Here is a 5240-nt window from a genome sequence, read left to right on the forward strand (position 1 = left end):
AATGCTGGCTTCTGATTCATTAATAGGCTTGTTAGTCCCTCCTTAGTACCGCCTCGTCTTCATTTGTAACCTCCCATGAGGACTGGCCCTTTTACTTCCGTTGTTCCACCGCGTGTCTTTTTAGGTCTCGGCTAGCGAAGGCTGCGCTTGCGCAGTCTCGCTCGCGAGAATTAATGACTTCGGGTGTTTTGGAGAAGAGGGGCTTGAACCCGCCCCTCTTCTCTCCTCTTCTCCATTGGCTGGCCTCTTAAATGGTGGCCACCCATTGGAGAAGAGGCTTGTCGCGCAAAACAGGCCCCGTCCTTTTCGGATTGGGGGGCGTGTTTTTTTGTTGCTTTTCGCAGGGCGTGTTTTTCTCTCCTCCAGCCAATGGCAAGAGGAGAGAAAAAGAAACACGCCCCCGAATCCGAAAACGCCACTGCGTTTCTCCGAGGCATTTGTGCTTCGCCTCGGAGAAAGGCGGTGGTGTCTCGGTATGTTCTTGCAGGGCTCAGGATGGTACCGCACACACAGTGCAATGTTTCACCCTAGCTCTACACTTGTACACACAGTGCAATGTTTCACCTCAGCTCTGCGTGTGTACACACAGTGCAATGACCCCCAGCTCTGCACGTGCACACACTGTGCAATGTTTCACCTCAGCTCTGCGCGTGCACACACAGTGCAATGTTACACCTCAGCTCTGCGTGTGTACACACACTGTGCAAACACACCCAGTTCCGGGTGTGTACGCAGTCACAGTACAATGTTTAACCCCAGCTCTTCAGTTATACACACAGTGCAATGTTTCACCCCCAGCTCTGTCTGAGTACACGCCGCCACGCTTTAAAAAACGTTAGCTCCCTAATCCTCTCTTGTGTACCAACACAGGCTACAGACATCATCCCTTCCATAGTACTCCTCCAGTGCGCATGCGCACAGAGAGCCGACCTGCTTCCCAATGTGCGCTGCACAAACGGCAGCATCACAGCCCCGGCTCCTAAAGCGACCACCTCTCTGCTCCTCGGCGTACACACCAAGCGGCAATATACCCACCCCCTCCCCTTGTCCCCCCTCAGTCCGACGTCAGAACTCAGCGAATAACTAGATGAAAATTGCGGAGCAGGGTCGGCCTCTCGGCGCTCAGCGGGGCCCGGGTGGAGGGGGGGAGGGAAGCGTTTATTTAATCAGAGGGGGCTGGGGATGCCTCTGTATGCTTCCCATTGGACGCTCTTTAGCGCCTCTGTGGGGATTTCACGTGCGCGGCGCTAATGGGACCACTGCAGACATGTTAGTCGTATTTTTTTAGCATAATTTAATCTACGTTTTAGGTGATTGGACGTGGCTGCATCCCGCCAGTCACAAGTTCCACTTTCAACCCAGTGAGGATGCTCTGTAGGTGAAGTTGACACTAAAATCGGTGTGCGTCCTGCATGCCATGAATTAATTTGTGTCACACAACTGTTCACTGCGAGATTCACCTCCAAAGTCGATACACTGAACACAGTCGAACCGGCGTCGCCACACCTGTTATTCACACCGGGCTTATTTACAAATAAAAACCCTCTCCCTCCTTACATAATTAATGCAATTGCTTGTTTAAACAAATTTTGAGCAGAGCGGGCGCACTTTGGTTTGTTGTTCGGCGGTGTTTTTCTGTTTTCAATCTTTTGCTCTGCAAGAAGTCGTGCGGGTGGGCTCAAAGATGGCGACTTTTGTGAGCGAGCTGGAAGCAGCCAAGAAGAGTCTGAGCAAAGCATTAGGGGACAACATCAAACAGTGAGTACGACTATGGCATTCTGGCGTTTAGTTCACATTTCTTTGACATAGACGTGCATCTGGTAGCAATCATCCCAATTATCTATTTGGCCATCACTCTGTCTAGCGTGTGATGGCCCCTCCTTCATCTTCCGTTTTCCTTTACGGGGATGTGCATCTAGAAACAATCATCCCGATCGCATCTACAGTGCGACTTTTACATTTGTTTATTCTTGCTTACTCTACCAGCAGATCTGTGCTCGCCACCCTCTGTGTTTTATTACCCTTTGCGCGAACTCAGAGAGCCGATTGCTGTTTCCATACTCGCCCTATTTTAAGAAAAGCAACAAAAAAGCAAACGCATTTTTAACGTTTCCCCTTTGGAATGTCAGCGATTTCCAAAATACGCAACATCTTCTGGGTGACCCTTCAGCTTACACAGAGTCCTAACTGTTCAGTTTTAGCGCTTCCAGTTCATAATGTATGTTTTTAAGGGAAGCCTTGCCTCCTGCTCAGGTTTCTCCTTTCGGTTTCCCTTTGTGGTGTGTTTTTAAATATTTCCCCGCTTTGTGAGTAATTGGGGGCGCCCCGCTTTAACGCAGTGCCCACTTTTATGTTTAAAAGGGCAATAGCTTTACATCTCGCAATTGCGAGACTTATTAGATTGCAAATGCTTGTATTTATATCTGCTCAGCACCCACAAAGTGTTTTTGGAATAGCTTCAGCCCTTTATCTAATCTCCCCGCAGCTGTATAATTTGGTGGACTGTTGGCGTCTTACTCCTGCATACATCCCTGTATCTGTATATAATTATATTTGGAACTTACGGTGCTCATCTCATCTCATTCATTAACGAGGCACTAACAAGCGCTCTTAAAGCAGCAGTCTCCGTCTGTTCTTTGTAGCCAGGACATTCATCAGCGAGGCACTCACAGGCACCCTTACGATAGCAGTCTCTGTATGGTGCAAAAACACCCTCGCTTAATTGACCAGCACAACAGCAACAACATTTTTTGGCCATGTCTTCAGCAGTTTCTCTAATCTCCCCACAGCTGTCGAACTTGGTGGAATGTTAGCGCTTTACTCCTGCATACATCCCTCAGCCCCTCCTCCATTGACATCGTGCATTTTTATTTATACCTGCAAGTGTTTTTGGAATATCTTCAGACCTTTATCTAATCTCCCAGCAGCTGTATAACTTTGGGGAATGTTCGCATTTTACTCCTGCATACAACCTTCTCCCCCGCCATCGAACTCCTGGACATCATGCATTTTTATTTATATCTGCACAGCACCCACAAAGTGTTTTTGGGATGTCTTCAGCCCTTTATCTAATCTCCCCATAAATGTTTAACTTGATGGAATGTTAGTGTCTCACTCCCGCATACATCCCGTCAAACTCCCAGACATCGTGTATTTTTATTTATCGCTGCACAGCACATGCAAACTATTTTTGGGATGTGTTCAGCCCTTTACCTTATCTCTTTGTAGTTGCCTAACCTGGTGGAATGTTGGCTGCATTACTACCGGATATCGTGTATTTTTAATTATATCTGCATATAATTATATTTGAAAATTACAATGTTCATCTCATTCATCTACTAGGCACTAACAGGCGCTCTTAAAGCAGCAGTCTCTACTATCATTTGGTGTCATGGGTGTACACGCAAGGCAATATTCCCAATCTCTTCTTAGTAGATATATGTGAGAAACAGTGGTGCAATTTTAGGTGTTTCAAATCGGATGTGATGAGTTGCTTTCATGTTTTTATAAGGTTTCAAACTACAAATGTTGATAAACTCCCAGACAATGGCATATCTTGTTTGTGAAGTCTGGAGAATGGAGAAGTGCTTGTTTTCAGGGCTTCTGAGTACTGGCAGTAATGCAGAACTTCTACTTTTACGGAGGCAAGTGGCTACAGAACGAATTCTGTGGTAACACTGTACCACCAGCCCTAGGCTGTACTACAACAGAGTGGAAAATAAATAGCTGTGGCATGTTTTAAAGGGCTATTTAAAAGTGTGGCTACCTGGCTGGTCAAATTTAAATTTTCACTTTGCGCCATAGTTTTCAACATAATGTTTAAAGCATTCTGTTATTTTCTATTAAAAAAAAACGCAAACAGCATTCCAAGTGTGTGTGGGTGGCTCTGTGTGTGTGGGTGGCTCTGTGTGTCTGTGTGTGTGTGTGGGTGGCTTTGTGTGTGTGGCTCTGTGTGTGGGTGCAAATGCAATAAGTCTCGCATTTGAGAGTGATTAAGCTATGGACATTGTAAATAACAATGCCGTTTCTTTAAATGTTTTAAAAGCAAAAACAAACAAAAATAATGTCATGAGCAATGTCAATAGCTCTAACTTTAACAGTGCCGAGACCATTGCATTGTAAATGCTTGTTTAGTCTGTAAGCACTATTTTCTTTAATGAGTTTCTCCTACTGAAGGCACGGCATGCTTTCCTGCAACATTCAGCGCGCTATGCGCGCTTTCACTTTCTAAGCAGCCTGGGACAATGGTGGCCGCTTCTTTGAAATGAAATAGAGTTTTAGCTATTGGCATTGTAAATGACAATGCCTTTTATTTATATGTTATTTATCAAAACAGATAAATAATAAGCATTGTCATTTACAATGTCAATAGCTTAAACTCTCGCAAATGCGAGACCTATTGCATTGCAAATGCTTGTTAAATTAGATTTCTGGTAGTCTAATAATCAGCAAACCCTACAGGTTTCACAAAACTTCCACACGTTGGAATCGAGATGTCTTACATTAAACATAAACTTCAGTCTTTGGTGATGTAAAAGGGTGCGTCCACTTCTAAAAGCTTGTGTTAGGACTTAAGAACAGTATGTGAGATAGCTCACTGTACTGAGCAGCACAGCTTCAACCCACAGAAAGCCAACTCATCTCTTCATCCTTCTGGAGGCGATAACATGCTTCCAAACACTTTCGCCCTGTGCTTGTCTCGCTCTCTTTCGCCTTCTGTGTTTCTTTCTCTTTCGCCTTCTGCGTCTCTCTATCAGACAAAGTGAACTTTATTTTAGTCAACTTGTCACTAAAAAGTGAAATGTTTGAATCTGTTGGTCGTTTCTAGGAAACATGAACCAAAAAGCCTGTGTTCTTTTAATTTTTTTTTTTTTTTTCCGCATCAAAGAACTTCCGTTTAGGCAGATGCTTTGCAAAACAATATTGTAAAAAGAATTTGAAGGGGACACCCGGATTTGAACCAGGGACCTCTTGATCTGCAGTCAAATGCTCTACCACTGAGCTATATCCCCAGCTACTTCTATTCCTCCACAATGAGCAATATATGTGAACTCAGTGGCCCTCCCTGTGCAGTATCTTTTAGTTATATATATATATATATTTCCGTCTTCAAGTCCGGTTTTTCCGCTCAGCTCTATCCTCAAGCCATTGGAGGTTTCTAGCACTGAGCTACAAGCATGTCCCCCAGTTCTGCTTCTGTCCTTCACCCCTTTGGCGTGCCTGACCAATAGCCACCCGTC

General features: G+C 44.9%; 1 non-coding gene across 1 annotated transcript; it reads right to left on the reverse strand.

Moving 5' to 3' along the window:
- Positions 1-4940: 4940 nt before the first annotated feature.
- On the reverse strand, positions 4941-5012 carry TRNAC-GCA (transfer RNA cysteine (anticodon GCA)). Its single transcript has one exon. It is a non-coding gene; the product is annotated as a tRNA-Cys (tRNA).
- Between the last annotated feature and the right edge of the window lie 228 nt (positions 5013-5240).

The sequence above is a fragment of the Triturus cristatus genome, chromosome 4_1, assembly GCF_964204655.1.
Source record: "Triturus cristatus chromosome 4_1, aTriCri1.1, whole genome shotgun sequence".
Classification (NCBI taxonomy): domain Eukaryota; kingdom Metazoa; phylum Chordata; class Amphibia; order Caudata; family Salamandridae; genus Triturus; species Triturus cristatus.